Source organism: Giraffa tippelskirchi, chromosome 9 (assembly GCF_054371585.1).
Source record: "Giraffa tippelskirchi isolate mGirTip1 chromosome 9, T2T-mGirTip1v1.2.pri, whole genome shotgun sequence".
NCBI classification, from domain to species: domain Eukaryota; kingdom Metazoa; phylum Chordata; class Mammalia; order Artiodactyla; family Giraffidae; genus Giraffa; species Giraffa tippelskirchi.
In genome coordinates this window covers 11,618,054-11,632,613 of record NC_137283.1, presented here as the reverse complement: position 1 = coordinate 11,632,613, position 14,560 = coordinate 11,618,054, and the positions used below count along the sequence as shown (strand labels likewise).

The window sequence follows — 14,560 nt, the reverse complement described above, 5'->3', positions numbered from 1 at the left end:
CAAAGGCTGTAGGTCTTCCATCCTTTGCCTTTTCATCAATCCCGTTCTCCCCTTGCCCACTCTGATGTCATGGTCTAGCTTGATAATCACATGCTTCAAAACCCTTTCAAATCTTTTGCCACCTTCCCCCTGAATCCTACATGTCCAGTAAAACCTTAAACTACTCTAATTAAACCCAAATCTCTACCCTCTCTGCTCCTACTCCAGACAGTTGCTGGTCTTACTTCAGTTTCATAATCACAAACCTTAGATGGGCTCTAAATATTGTCCAATGATCCTGTTGCATTTCCCTAGAAAGTTCATTTTCCTGCCCACCAAAATGACACTTTTGTGTCTCTTCTCAAACCTCCAACCCTTCTAACCCCTGACTTCTCCCCATTATTCATTCTCAGTCTATGCTCCCAACTCTTACTTCTCTATTCAGTGATGCAGTTTCATTTTTGCCATTCACCATTTCTTAAATTTTTATTTTTTACTGAAGTGTAGTTGATGCACAGTATTATATGTTACAGGTATAAAATATAGTGATTCAAAAATTTGAAGGGTTTATACTCCATTTATATTTACTATAAGATATTGGCTATATCCCCTGTGTTGTACAATATATCCTTATACTTTATTTTATACATAATAGTTTGTACCTCTTAATCCCCCTCCCTAATATTTCCCCTCTTTCCTTCCCTCTCTCCGCTGGTAACCACTAGTTTGTTCTCTATATCTGGTGAGACTGCTTCTTTTTTGTTAGATTCACTAATTTGTTGTAATTTTTAGACTCCATAGACTCCATAGATCCAGTATTTGTCTTTGTCTGACTTCTTTCATATAGCGTAATAACCCTCCATGTTGCTCCAAATGAGAAAATTTCATTCCTTTTCTTATGGCTGAGTAGTAGTCCAATGTATGTGCGTGTGTGTGTGTGTGCGCACGCGCACACGCGCACGTGCACACACACCACATCTTCTTTATCCATTCACCTGTTGATAGAGACTTGGGTTGCTCCCATATCTTGGCATTTGTAAATAATGTTGCTATGAACATTGAGTACATGTATGTTTTTGAATATGTGTTTTTTCTTTTTCATATACATGCCCAGAAGTGGAATTGCTGGGTCACATAGTAGTTCTACTTTTAGTTTTTTGAGAAACCTCCATACTGTTTTCCACAATGGTTGCATCAATTTACAATCCCAGCAACACTGTACAAGGGTCCCCTTTTCTCGACATCCTCGCCAACATTTTTTATTTGTGTACTTGTTGATGACAGCCATTCTGACAGGAATGCGACGATATTTCATTGTGGTTTTGATTTGCATTTCCTTGGCCGTTAGTGATGTTGAACATCTTTGCAAACACCTATTGCTTATCTGCATTTCCTCTTGGGGATACAAGTTGTAACACTTCTGGATGAAATCTTGGATTATCCTAGAACTTTTCTAACTACTCTTACGTAATAAGAAGTCCGTTGGTCACTTTAAGTCCCCAAACACAGTTGCTGTGATATTTCGCATGTCAGTCCTATGTAACAGCCAAAGTTTCCAACTTCGTTCAAGGTTCTGGCTCTTCCTCCTCCTTAGCTAAGGTGGGCTGCAGCAGGCTGCCGGCTTCCTAGGAAGGGGTGCTGGTTCTGTTGATTGCTTTCTCCCTCCCTTGCCTGCTCCCGCTCTCCTAGGTGCTGTCTCTGATGCCCACAGGGGTTGGGGGTTGGAGAGAGAAGGGCACTGGAAAATTCTCCCGCTTTCAGAGCCAGCCCAACATTTAAAGATGACTGTCTGGGAGTTTTTGTGAATTTATCTAAAAGCTCTGATTCCTGGAGATCTCTCACCTGCAGGTCCTTTGTTTGGAGTAATACCCTCTCCTCCAGCTCTTCCTCCTACTCACTTCCTCCTGTAGCCCTGAGAAGCCCTGAGGTGGTCCACCTCCAGGTGCTGTCTGCTGAGGGGCCCTGATAGAGTCATAAACTCACTCTCCTTTTCTCTCTCTCTCATACCCCACATCTGATGCCTGGGAACAGTCACAGGTCTGACAAATACTCTGCCAAATTCTGGGAGGGCATCTCCATCACAACAAAGCCACCTCTCCTTCAGCTTCTCTGCCAACAGCTAGGACAGCCCACTTTTAGCTGATTAATGTCCCAGGCAGGAGCAAACACAACCACTGCATCTCCCATTTGCAAGGATCCCAAAGTTGGCCTCTTAAAGTCCTCCTCACAGGATTCAAATATAAAGGCAGGCACCCCACCCACAATATCTTGCCAATGGATGTGGGGATGGGTCTCTGTACATTGTCTCAGCCCACTCTTGCCGCTGTCATCAAAGAATCATCCTTAAAAATCCTTCCACCTTCAGGCAGATTGCCTATCTCCACTTCACTTAGTTTTCTTCTGGAGTTTTACCTTGCTCCTTCCTCTGAAATATATATCTTATGGTGTCTAACTTTCTGTGTTTGTGGTCTCCATTCTGCAGGCTGGAGGACTATAGCTCCTCTCACTTCTGGAGTCTGCCCTCAGGTGGGTGGGGTTGGTGCAGGGGCTTGTGCAGGCTTCCTGGTGGGAGGGCCGGTTGCCTATGCACTGGAGGGTAGAGCTGGGTTTGTCTTTCTGGTGGGCAGGGCCACGTCAAGGGGTGTGTATGTTTAGAGGTGGCTGTGGGCAGACTGTCTGCTGGTGGGTGGGCCTGCATTCCACCCTGTTGGCTGTTTGGCCTGAGAGATCCCAGTACTTGAGACCGCAGGCTATTGGGTGGGTCAAGTCTTGGCACCAAAATGGCAGCCTTCAGGAGAGCTTGCAAAGAGGACTATTCGCTGAGGCTTCCACCACCAGTGTCCTTGCCCCCAATGAGAGCTACAGCAGCCCCCCACCTTCCCAGGAGACCCACCAAGACACGCAGGTAGGTCTGGTTGAGGCTCCTACAGAGTCACTGCCCTGCCCTGAGTCCCAGCACATGTGACATCTCATGGGTGCCCTCCAGCAGTGGAGTCACTGTTTCTCCCAGTCCTGAGCAGCTCCTGCACTCAAGCCCCACTGGCCTTCAAAGCCAGAAGCTCTGGGGGCTCCTCCTCCCTATGCCAGACCCTCTGGCTGGGGAGCCTGACGTGGGGTTCAGAACTCTCACTCCTGTGGGAGAAACTCTGTGACAGAATTATTTACCAGTTTGTGGGAGACAGTGGATATGGAATTTGATTATATACCCTAAGCTCCCATCCTGCCGTCTCGTTGTGCCTTCTTCTGTGTCTTCGGATGTATAATATCTTTTTTGGTAGGTTCAAGTTTTTCTTGTCAATAGGTGTTCAGCAGTTAGTTGTGATTTTGGTATTTTTGAGAGAGACGGTAAGCTCAAATCCTTCTACTCTGCCATCTTGTCTCCTCTGTCTCTGAAGTGTTGGCATAGGTCTGTTCAACAATACATTCAATTTTTAGGGTAGTTGCAGGGCTTCCAGAAAAAAAAAAAAAATCATGTCTCACAGCATATATACGTGATCCATGGTTTCAGGATTCCTCTAGCCCCAAGGAATCCTGGAAGACTCTCACCCAGGACTCAGGTGGCCCTTTCTCACCTGGACCTCAAAGAATTGTTCCATCGTCATCCTGACAGCCTTACTCCTTCATCCCTCAGTGTAGGTGGAGTTTTAAGAGTCATGTAAGTATTTCTTCAAAAATTTGCATCTTGGTCTAGCACCTTACTTTAGCATGTCAGGTGTATTATATTTTGGTGTGTCAATCAACACTTAACAATTTAACATCCTTTTACACTTCATTGAAAGGATAAAGTTATCAGACAACTTCCCACCAGCAAACAGACCAATTCACCTGCCTCACTGAGCATATTCTCTGTGTTCCCTCCTCCTAAAATGGAAAAAAGTTTCTACTGAAATCAAAAGTCAGTCTGTGCTCCGGACCACATACATCCTCATTCACCCTCCTTCCTCATCATCAATATCCTCATGCCCATCAGCCTTCAAATATGTTCTTTATCCCCCACCTTAAAATACACACAATTCCTTCCCCCTTCTCCTGATGTCTTCCTCCTGTCCATCTCCCTGCTCTCCTTCACAGCAAAACTTGACTGAACAGTGATCTAGACTCTCCCCACTCACTTAACTCTTGTTTGTTGATTTATTTGGTTTGGATAGAATTTCTTTCTTGCTAATTTTTATTCTAACTTTAAAATAAAGAGAAAAGTAGAAAAGGACAATTCCACAAGCAAACCTTCATTGACCCATTACCTAATGGTTAAGGGTATTGGACATCTTTTCATGTCTTATTTGCCATCTGTAAATCCTCTTCAGTGAAACATCTGTTCATGTCTTTGGTCCATTTTTCAATTTCATTGTTTGGGTTAGTGTTACTGTTGAGATTAGATAATTTTGTATATATTGTAGATAGGAGTCCTTTCTCAGGTATGTGAGCTGCAAGTATCTTGTCCCTGACTGTAGCTTGTCTTTTCATCCTCTTAACAGGATCTTTTGCAGAGCAAAAGTTTTTAATTTTGGTGAGATGCAATTTTCCAAGTTTTCCTTTTATGGATCATGTTTTTTATGTCAAGTTTAAGTCCTGAAATCTTTCACCTACATAGTTTTCTAAAAGTTTTTTAGTTTTACATTTACATTTAAGTATGTGATATATTTGGAGGTTTGAGTTTCGGTTCATATTTTTGCCTAGAGATATCTAATTGCTCCTACACCATTTATTCAAAAGTCTTGGGCTTCCCTCGTGGCTCAGCTGGTAAAGAATCTGCCTGCAATGCAGAAGACCTGGGTTCAATCCCTGGGTTGGGAAGATCCCCTGGAGAAGGGAAAGACTACCCACTCCAGTATTCTGGCATGGAGAATTCCATGGGGTTGCAAGGAGCCCGACACGACTGAGCAACTTTCACTTTACTTTCATCCTTACTCCATTGAATTGCTTTTGCACCTCTGTCAAAAATCAGTTGGACATTTTGTGTGGGTTTTTTCTGAGTTCTGTCTTCCAAGAATTTTTGTGCTTAGCCCCTCACCGGTGCTACACTGGCTTGATTGCTGTGGATATGTAGTAAGCCTGAACATTGAGGAGAGTGATTCCTCCCACTTTTTATTTTCAAAATTATTTTAGCTATTGTAAATCCTGGGCCTTTCGATATAGAATTTAGAATAAACTTGTCAATGTCTACAAAAACTATTGCTGAGATTTTTAACAAGAATTGCAATAACTCTGTAGGTTAATTTGGGAAGAATTGACATAGTCACTATAATGAGTCTTACAATTCATTAACATGGTATGTATCTCTATTTATTTAGATATTCTTGAATTTTTAAAATCCACATCTTATACTTTTTAGCATTTAGATCCTATACATGTTTTACTAGCTTTACATGTAAGTATTTCATTTTCCTTGGAGTAATTATAATGATAGTTGTGTTTTAATTTCAGTTATCATGTTCTCACTGTTAGTATATAGAAATGTGATTGTATTTTGTGTGTTGATCTTGTATCTTGAGATCTGGCTCAACTCATTGGTTAGTTATAGGAGTTTGCTTTTGTAGATTTCTTGGGATTTTCTAATAGATAATGTTATCTGCAAATAGGGAGCTTTCTTCCTTTTTAATATGTATGCTTTTACTTCTTTTTCTTCTTGCCTGGCTAGAACTTCCAGTACAATGGTGAATAAGACTGATGAGAATAGTCATCCTTGCCTTGCTTCCCAGTCTTAGAAGGAAAGCATCCTGTTTTTCACCATTAAATATGATGTCAGTTGTAGGTTTTCTGTAGATGCTCTTTCTCAAGTTGAGGAAATTTCCCTCTGCTCCTAACCGAGTGAGAGGTTGTATCATGAATAAGGTATTGGGTTTTGCCAAATGCTTTATTCTGTATCAGTTAATATGGACTGAATATAGCATTGGCTCCTATAGCAGAGGCTTAGACAGTCAGACGTTCATTACTCTGTCACATGAAAATCCAGATGAGAAGTCTAGGACTGAAAAGCAGCTCCAGAACCATCCTTCTATTGAGCTACTCTGACATCTTCACCATGAAGCTTTTATCTCATGGTTCAAGAGGGCTTCCCTGACTCCCACTGCTGTACCCATATTCTAGCCAGTAGGAAGTGGGAAAGGGGAGGTCACATTCTTTCTTTCTGAAGGCATGAGTGGAAGTTGCCCACGTTTCTTTTCTCACAGCCCCCCTCATGGCTAGGAGTTGCCACATGACTAAGTTCTAACAGGAACACAATCCCTTCTAGATTCTGGTCCTCCATTATAACTATTCAGCACAGGAGACCAGCTTTGGCTGCACCCTCAGGGAACAGCACACCATCCACCATGGAAAGGGTTCTCTTTCTACCTTTTCAGTTACCTAATTGACAACTTAATACCTCATTAACAATCTTTATATTAAATTACTCTCTATCTAAATAAGTGATAAGGACTTCTTTCAGCTTGGAGATGCAGATAGCTAAAAGCTGAAGCCAAGCTCCCTGGGAAGCAAGGCTGATCTGGTGCTCGACACTCCTTTCCAGTATGGGGGCCTCAGGGATCTTGTTCTCTGCACCTCTCAGAAATTACTAGTCCAGAGCAGCTCCATACTCCCACGGTGCACATTCAAGATGCCAGGGCCCCAGATTCACCCCTAGGGACCCCAGCAACAACAGCCACTGCCATTTCCAGGCCCGAGACAGGCCACTCCTTGTCCCGGGACCATCCCCTCCCTTGAGAGCAGTGAGGGGGCTGGCATGGTTGATGTCCCTGCCCCGGCAGCCCCGATGCTATGAGCGGGCTAGAGTGGGAGGCAGTTCTTCTGTTCTCCTGTCAGCCTTCTCTTGAGAAAATCTTCACTCCAGCCCCTGCCTCTTATCTCTTCAAAAGCCGATACACTCGCAGACAAGAGGCGGCTTTTGTCAGCTGCTGTCAGTTCTGAGCATTTTCTGGCCCAAAGCATTGACTTGAAGTGAAAAAACCAATTTCCCTACAAAGTCTTCTGAAGTCTCTTGTCAGGCCTGGGTACCCTGGCTCACCCTCTTCTCTCAGGAGTGTGGAGGTGGGGGAGAGGGGGTTGGGTGATTTGCCAGCCATGGCGCCCCAGGACACATGTCAGCGTGTGGACAGAGTCCTTCCTTGGGTGCCTGTGGGCTTGTGGGCTTGCTTCCTTCATTGCTACAGCACTCGCGAAATGTCAGAAAATTTTATAATCCCCACAGGCTTTTGTCTTAGAGATGGGGAAACTGAGGCCTGGAGGATTCTGGGAGTTGGTCTGCTCAGCACCCGGGCTTGAGTCGTTGGGGCTGCTGACCCCATATCCTCTTTCTGTATCTGTGACGCTTTTACTCTTAGAACGCTGTGGATGCTGGAGAGGGGCAGGAGCTGAGAAAGCTCAGAGGTTCCCTAGGTGTGGAACCAGGACTCCCTCAGTGGCTCCCTCCCTTGCTCTCTACCACGGCAACACTAGGGAGGAAGTGTCTGGGGGAAAAAAAAGAAGAACAGAACCAACAAACAAACCAAAAATACCCCAAAAAATCCAGGCTTTCGTTTTAAAGTCCACAACCCCTGTTTCTGGGCAACCAGAGCCTTCAGTTCAAGCTCATGTACAGAGCAGTGGAGACTGAATGCCTGCAGGCCACAGACCCTGTTCCAGCTCTCTGGGGCTTGGAACAGCGGCTCTGACCATTGTCTCTTCAAGAACCACACACACCCCTTCTTTCTCTTCCACACACACCCACACGCTCACACATTCCTGAAGGAAATACCACTTCTGTTCAAAAAGGTAAAGATGCCTCCTTTTTTCTTTTTAAATTTTGTATTTATATTCTAATTTACATTCAGGCAAATTCATCCTTTTTAGTGTACAGTTCTGTGAGTTTTTGTCAAGTGCAGAGTCGTGTAACCACCACCACGGTCATGACCCAGATCTTAAAACGTTCCCTCCCTCATGCTGCCCCTCCAACCCCACACCTCCCTCCACTCCAGCCCCTGGCAACCGCCTGTGTGTTTCCTGTTCCTTTAATTTAGCCTTCTCCAGAATGTCGTATAGATGGAATCCTCCAGGATATGTAACCTCTTGAGGCTGACTCCCTTCACCCAAGGTGACACGTTTGAGATTCACTCAAGTTATGTGTATCATCAATGAAAATGCTTCACAAAGGCAGAAGAATCAAACTGTGATAGGAACTCTGTGACTAAACACAGTGCCCATCCGGCGGGGGTCTCTAGCTCTGAGCATAGCTCCCCAGCTCCCCTGTAACCAGCATCACCCTCCATCAGCCTCAATTCCATTCCTGCCCCTAACTGCTTCCCTACCCAGAGCTCAGAATTTCTATCCCTCCCATCAGCACCCACCTACTTCTGATCCTCGTTCATGTGACCACATGGGGTGCTCCAGAGTCCTCGTGGGGTGCTGGGCTCACATCCAGGAGAGGAAAACCCAAACACTCACATAATACATAATACAACATAAAACATGATAGAGAAAGAAATGGTGGGAACCAAAGAGGACAGGACAGTGTGTGTCCTTCCTAAAGACATTTGTAGCACTATAAACTGTCAGGCACACTGGAGCTGCCCCTCAACATCCTCTCCCACAAACACATCTGTGGGCTGCACTCAGGTGCCCAGACTCAGGTTCACAGCCTCTGAGTCTCTCATACTGAACCTCTTCCTCTAATCCACTATTGTGCTGATACAAGCTATGACATAGGGCAACCACGTCACAGTTATGAAGGTGGCAGGACTCGGGGTGACCACGTGTCCTTTGTGGAGTGGGACAGAACAGGAAGCAGGTTGCCCTGTGTGGACCTGGGATGCATCTATGGAATATGCTTCACACAGGTGAAGCTGGGAGAAAGGGCAGCTGAATGGAAGAAACGAAGCCCAGGAGATCTGACCCTGGCCACAGCAGGCTAGTGCTTCTTATTCTACAAAACCCAGACCCAGAACTGTTCTTCTGTGCACAGAATCCATCTTTGGCTCTTTCCCAACACCTGCCATATCACATCTGCTGAGACCAACACACTCCCCCACATATACGACCCAGGGTAGGGGGATCCTATGACAAACTGCCCAAAGCCCCTCTTAGGATCGAGGTACTATTATCCCTCCAGCTGCCAGGAGTATGGTTGCTGACAGCTCAAAGCTGTACCCACTCTGAGCACTGCCCCTGCCTTGCAGGAGCTGCCTCACCATTGTACCACCAGTGGCTGAAGTTCAGGTAGAAAAGGTTGCTCACTCTCCTCAGTCTCAACTGGGGACAACTCCATGGGATCACCCTGCTCCAGAGTCTCCTGTGGCCTTTGGCTGAAGCCTCTGTTGCAGCTGCATTGGAGATCAACGTCTCCTCTGCCCAACCCTGCTCCCTCACATCCTTACAGACGTTGATCCCCAGTCCACTCCCTAGAAACCTCATACATGAAAACCTCCATCTCAGAGTGTTTCCAGGGAACCCAACCAAAGGCAAAGGGTGAACAGGCTTCAGTCAGTATGAATGCCAATTTCAGCCTGTAAAATATTTATTGTAGTTCTCACGTGTTATTTCATTTGATCCTCTCAACGACTCAATCAGGTAGGTATATAGTTATTCCACTCTGTATATGAGTAAAGTCTGGAAAGGTTATATGTGTCATCCAAGTTCTCGTGGACAATAGTAATTGATCTGATCTGAGCTTCCCACCCTCCAAGCCTGGATCTCTAGTCCACTACACTGGTCACAGCTGATGTGTGAGGGACAACAGTTTATGAGGAAGAGATGGTCTAGGTGGAGGCATGAGCAGTCGGCCACGTATAGTTGTGCTTCACACAATTTGGGGGCAAAATGCACATTCTTAGCCGTCAGAGATTTACGTCTATTTTCTCTCAACTCTCCAGCAGATGGCAGTCGAATGTCTGGAGGAAGGGGTGGCTCTTCATTTGAAGACTGGCATCATTTGGGCTGGGAGCTGACAGAGGTAAGGGGTTGGGTGTGACTAGGGCTGAAGGTACATGTAGGACACAGCAGGTCCCAGCTGGCAAACGTCCCTCAATAAGTGTTAGCCTGTCCTTCATCTAGGTATAAAGGGCAGATAAACCCATCTAGGTATAAAGGGCAGGTCACCATCCCCTGGTAGCTCAGCTGGTAAAGAATCTGCCTGCAATGCAGGAGACCTCAGTTTGATTTCTGGATCAGGAAGATCCCCTGGAGAAGGGATAGGCTACCCACTCCAGCATTCTTGGGCTTCCCTGGTGGCTAAGCCAGTAAAGAATCTGCCTTCAATGTGGTAGACCCGGGTTTGATCCCTGGGTCGGGAAGAACCCCTGGAGAAGGGAACAGCAACCCACTCCAGTATTCTTGCCTGGAGAATCCCCATGGACAGAGGAGCCTGGTGGGCTGCAGTCCATGGGGTTGCAAAGTGTCAGACATGACTGAGCGACTTAGCACACATGTCCTTGCCCTTGACCATGAGCAAAGCCCCTTCCAAGGAGAACGTTGACAACCCACAAGGGTATCATGTGATTGCTACTTAAATTTATCTGGAGGAGAAACTAATATGGAGGATTTCCTTCAAAATATAGTGGACTGAAGACACCTCTTAAAATTTCACTAAAATTATACTGAAACCATTTTAAAAGACATAAACCCTCCCTACAAGGACAAAACGTCTGGAAGAGGAAGCAACAGCAGATAGGATGACAAATTTTTGGAAGTTTGAATGGTAACTGACTTCAGAGCAGAGAAGGTTGAATTCAAAGAGGTGCCGAGGGAGGCATGCCAAGGAGTGCGAAGAACTCCTCCACCTCAAAACCCTGGGACATTTCTGGAACTCAGACACTGGGTACGTCTGGAAGTGGGGAGGAGAGGTGAGGCCAAAATCGAGAGAGCTGGTGTACAGTTTGTATTAAGAGCACCTGGGTTTCCAGACGCTTCCCCATCCAACACAACCTGGTTGCAAGTAACAGAGAATCTGGTTTCGTCTGTTTACACAAGGGGTGAAAGAAAGTATGACGGTGTGGGCTCTGGGGATCATGGTCACTGGGGCCAACTGCCCCAAACCTCCCAGCCTTCCCTGCATGGCCACATGATGGCTTCACAGCTCCAATCGTGCCCTCATTCAAGGCAGGAGGAAGGGGAAGAAGGAAGACAGCTCACCCACTGCTCCCGTCCTCTTTTATCAGGAGAGGAAATGCTTTCCCAGAATCCACCCTTCCCCAGCAAAGCTTTGCTTATGACTCCAGGCCGTTGTAGAATCACGTGGCCAGCCCCAGCTACAGGGAAAATTGGACAGGCAAATACTCAGCTTGTCCAGCCCTCCACAGGGGAGACAGGCAAAGGAGAAAGAAGATGGCAATGAATGTGGAGGAAGCACAGCTCCCAGATGGCAGGGCTTCCAGTGGACGAGACTGGATAGGTGCCCAGGATCAGAGGTCTTTTCTCTTGGGCTGGTCATTTTCTCAATGTGGAATTCCTCGGTCTTTTGCCAGAGTTATGGCACCCAGCAGAGAGAACCAGGGATCTCAGTAGATCCCTTTACTCACAGGAAGGCTTCCCACTCCTGCCAGATGCCCACCCCCACCCCTAGAGCCAGAGGTAGTCAAGTGGATGGGGAAGGACCAGCCTTTAGCTTGGGGAGGCAGGGAGGGGGCATCTGTAGGCATAGTAGGGCTATGGGTTTTTGTGTACGGTTTCCCCACACCTCCTGTTTTTAGCCCCAACCTGCACCTCCACCTTCTAAGCCTAGTGCTGAGTACCAGTGGATTCTGAACCCTGCATCAGCTTGCTTCTTCACCTCCCCCCACCCCGCCTCAGGCATCAGCAGAGTGAAGCCAACAGAAACACAAGCCAGTTACTACTCTTCCATCTTCAACCCTACCTACCATCCCTCTCGAGGGGACTGGATAAATAAAACTCGGTGGGTGCATAACACAGAACACTCTGCAGCTATCAGAAGCCAAGAACTAGCTGCCCACACCAAAACATGGGTAGAGCTCAGAAGCACAGCATTAAGGGAGAAACATAAGAAAAAGAATGAAAGTTAGAACAATGCCCATTTTATATAAATGGAAAGCACATACACACAAATGGCCAATAAACCATGAAAAATGCTCCATTTCATTAGTCATCAGGGGAATGCCAATTAAAACCACAATGTGAAACCTCTTCCCACCCACTCAAGTGGCTAAAATGAAAAAGATAAAAATACCAAGTGCTAGAGGATGCAGATGAACCAGAATTCTCTATACATTCACCACTGGTGGAGTATGTTGGTAGAACCACTTTGGAAAACTATTTGGCCATGTCTCCTAAAAGTGAGCACACTCCCTCCCATGGCCCAGCAATGCCACACCCAGGTATGCCCCTGGCAGAAATGCACACAGATGGCCACTGAAATTCATACCCTGGATCGTTAATAGCAGTGCTAGTCGTAGTAACCCCCAGCTAGAACCACCAAATGCCCGTCAGCCAAAGAGGAGATAAATAAGGTGTGGGATATTCACACAGTGGAAGTCTATGCAATGAGAACAAATGAACTATATATATGACTACAAGCAGCCACAGGGATGAAGCTCACAAACCTAATCAGAAGAACCAGACACAAGCATTTGTACTATCTGATGCTATTTAAATAAATATCAGAACTGGGCAAAACTAACCTAGGAAATTGGCTGTGAGTATATAGTAGTTAATCCCAGGGGAGACGTTCTGGTGACAGGAAGAGGGCAGGAACGGGATGTCTGGGGTGCTGTTGCCGTTTAGTTTCTTGACCTGTGAGCTGGCTATAGGGATGGGTTCAACCAACAGGGTTAAACAACTCTTGCCCTGAACACTTCGGGTTTGTGCACTTTTCCATATGTAGTTTCAACAGAAGTAAAACAAAAAGAAAATGCTGGGGCAGTAGAAACACATATGAAAATCCATAGGCACAAACAACAATACTGCATATTTAAAGACCTACCTATAAGGAAGGGCTCCTGTGTGGGGAGGGAGCTGACAGCAAGGTGGTGGTAGCAGGGAGGAGAAATAAAAGGAAGTAACACAAGAGGGGGAGGAATCCTCTGTGGATGCACAACGACAAAGCACATAACCTAACTGCGAACCTCAGTTAGGGGGAAGAGCTGAATCAAGGCAACAGTTTTTAAAACCTTGGATTGTTCTCTGCCGACTGCATGTTCCTGCTCTCATTAAACGGGGTCTGGCAAAGAGAAGGGAGTCTCCCAGATCTTGACAGGGGCTCCTTGTGGGAGGTGCCCTGTCTCTGGTCCATTAACCTTTCCTGCCCTCTGCCGCCACTCTCATACCACCAGATATGTTGGCTGAATCTCTGAATCCGAACCGAATCAGAGCTTTGTTTCCTCCTTCTAATGAGCTTCTATGCCCTTGTTTAAATCTGGGGTGCATACCTCTCCTGCGAGCAAAATCCAGGTGCCCACCATAAGGAGGAGTGTGAGAAGCCCACCTTTGCTAGATGTAGATGAAGCACGGAATCTCTCTGAGCCCACCCCCTAGCAGCCTCCGTTCTGAGTCTCTTGCTTGGCCCAACGTTCGTTTTCAAGTTTGAATCTTCATTCTGGGGCTCCAGAAGCTTGGTGGAAAACCTCAGGGAGGACCTAGGTTCTGCTGCCCTCTCCTTCCACCTAGGAGGCATGGGGTCAGGTGGTGCTAAAAATTGACATTGCCTGCACTTCCCTCTCTGGCCGCTAGTGGGAGATGCTGGCCTACCTGAGACCCATCAGGGGACCAGAAGCAGGAGGCGGGAATGTGGTTTATCTGTCTGGCGCCAGTCACCCTATCAGACTCAGGACCAGAAAGGGTCCTGTGTCCTGAACTTTCCTACAGACTGACTTTCTGTAGGGACAGATAGCTCCTCAGTATATAGGTAAGGCACCCAGTGATCCCTGGAACCCCACACCCAGGTCCCAAATGGAAGATGGCCCCCTGGTGATGTCTCCAAGATCCCAAAAATGGAGAGGCAAGTCACAGCTTCTAAACTCCCAAACACAGCACCTGGGTGCCCTCTGAAAGCGCTATTTCCATTCAGGAGCGTTGAAAAAAATGTCAGGAGAGATTAGAAGTCTGCTGGGGAAGAAGACAAAGGCTGTGTATCTCTGCCTGTGTTTATGTGTGTGCTCCTGTGTTGACTCTGGGCAATAGCCCATCCCTTCCAAAGATGTTTCTGGCCTGTGGGCAAAAACTGGTGGCCTGTTTCTTTTAAACAAGGATGTGTGTTCCTGGGTATGTCTCCCTGTGGGTCAGCCTGTGTGTGTGAATGACTGTACTAGTCAGTGTGTGGGTCTCTGCATCCGTGTGAGAGACAGTCTGTCCCAGTGTCAGCAGGTGAGTGCCTGCAGGTGTGTCAAGGCGCAAGTTTCCTGCAGATCAACAGGGTGAAGTGAGTGTGTGGGTTTCCGTGTGGGTGTCCCCGTGTTGGTTGTGTCTGCTGTGTTGGTTGTGTCTGGTCTGGGTGTGTTTTTGTCAGTACCAATGTGTCTGTGTAAGTGTCCACCATTGTGCAGGCTTTTGTGCTGTGTGTGTGTGTGTCTCTAGGAGACTGTGGTTTTCTATGTGTGTGTCTCTGTGTCAGTGTGTCAGTGGATGTGTGTCTCTGAGTCATGTAGGTGTCCCTGAGTTTGTC

General features: G+C 46.5%; 2 protein-coding genes across 4 annotated transcripts in view; both read left to right on the top strand.

Moving 5' to 3' along the window:
• Nucleotides 1-10,886, top strand: part of SCN10A (sodium voltage-gated channel alpha subunit 10) — a 107,707-nt gene extending 96,821 nt beyond the window's left edge. Inside the window, exons 28-29 of the mRNA XM_081527404.1 lie at nucleotides 9,822-9,901; nucleotides 10,583-10,886. The gene's annotated coding sequence lies outside the window, so the exon portion shown is untranslated. The remainder of the gene's footprint in view (nucleotides 1-9,821; nucleotides 9,902-10,582) is intronic.
• SCN5A (sodium voltage-gated channel alpha subunit 5) overlaps nucleotides 1-14,560 on the top strand; it is a 129,514-nt gene that overhangs the window by 11,294 nt on the left and 103,660 nt on the right. For all 3 annotated transcript variants that reach the window (XM_081527402.1, XM_081527403.1, XM_081527399.1), the window contains exon 2: nucleotides 9,822-9,901. The gene's annotated coding sequence lies outside the window, so the exon portion shown is untranslated. The remainder of the gene's footprint in view (nucleotides 1-9,821; nucleotides 9,902-14,560) is intronic.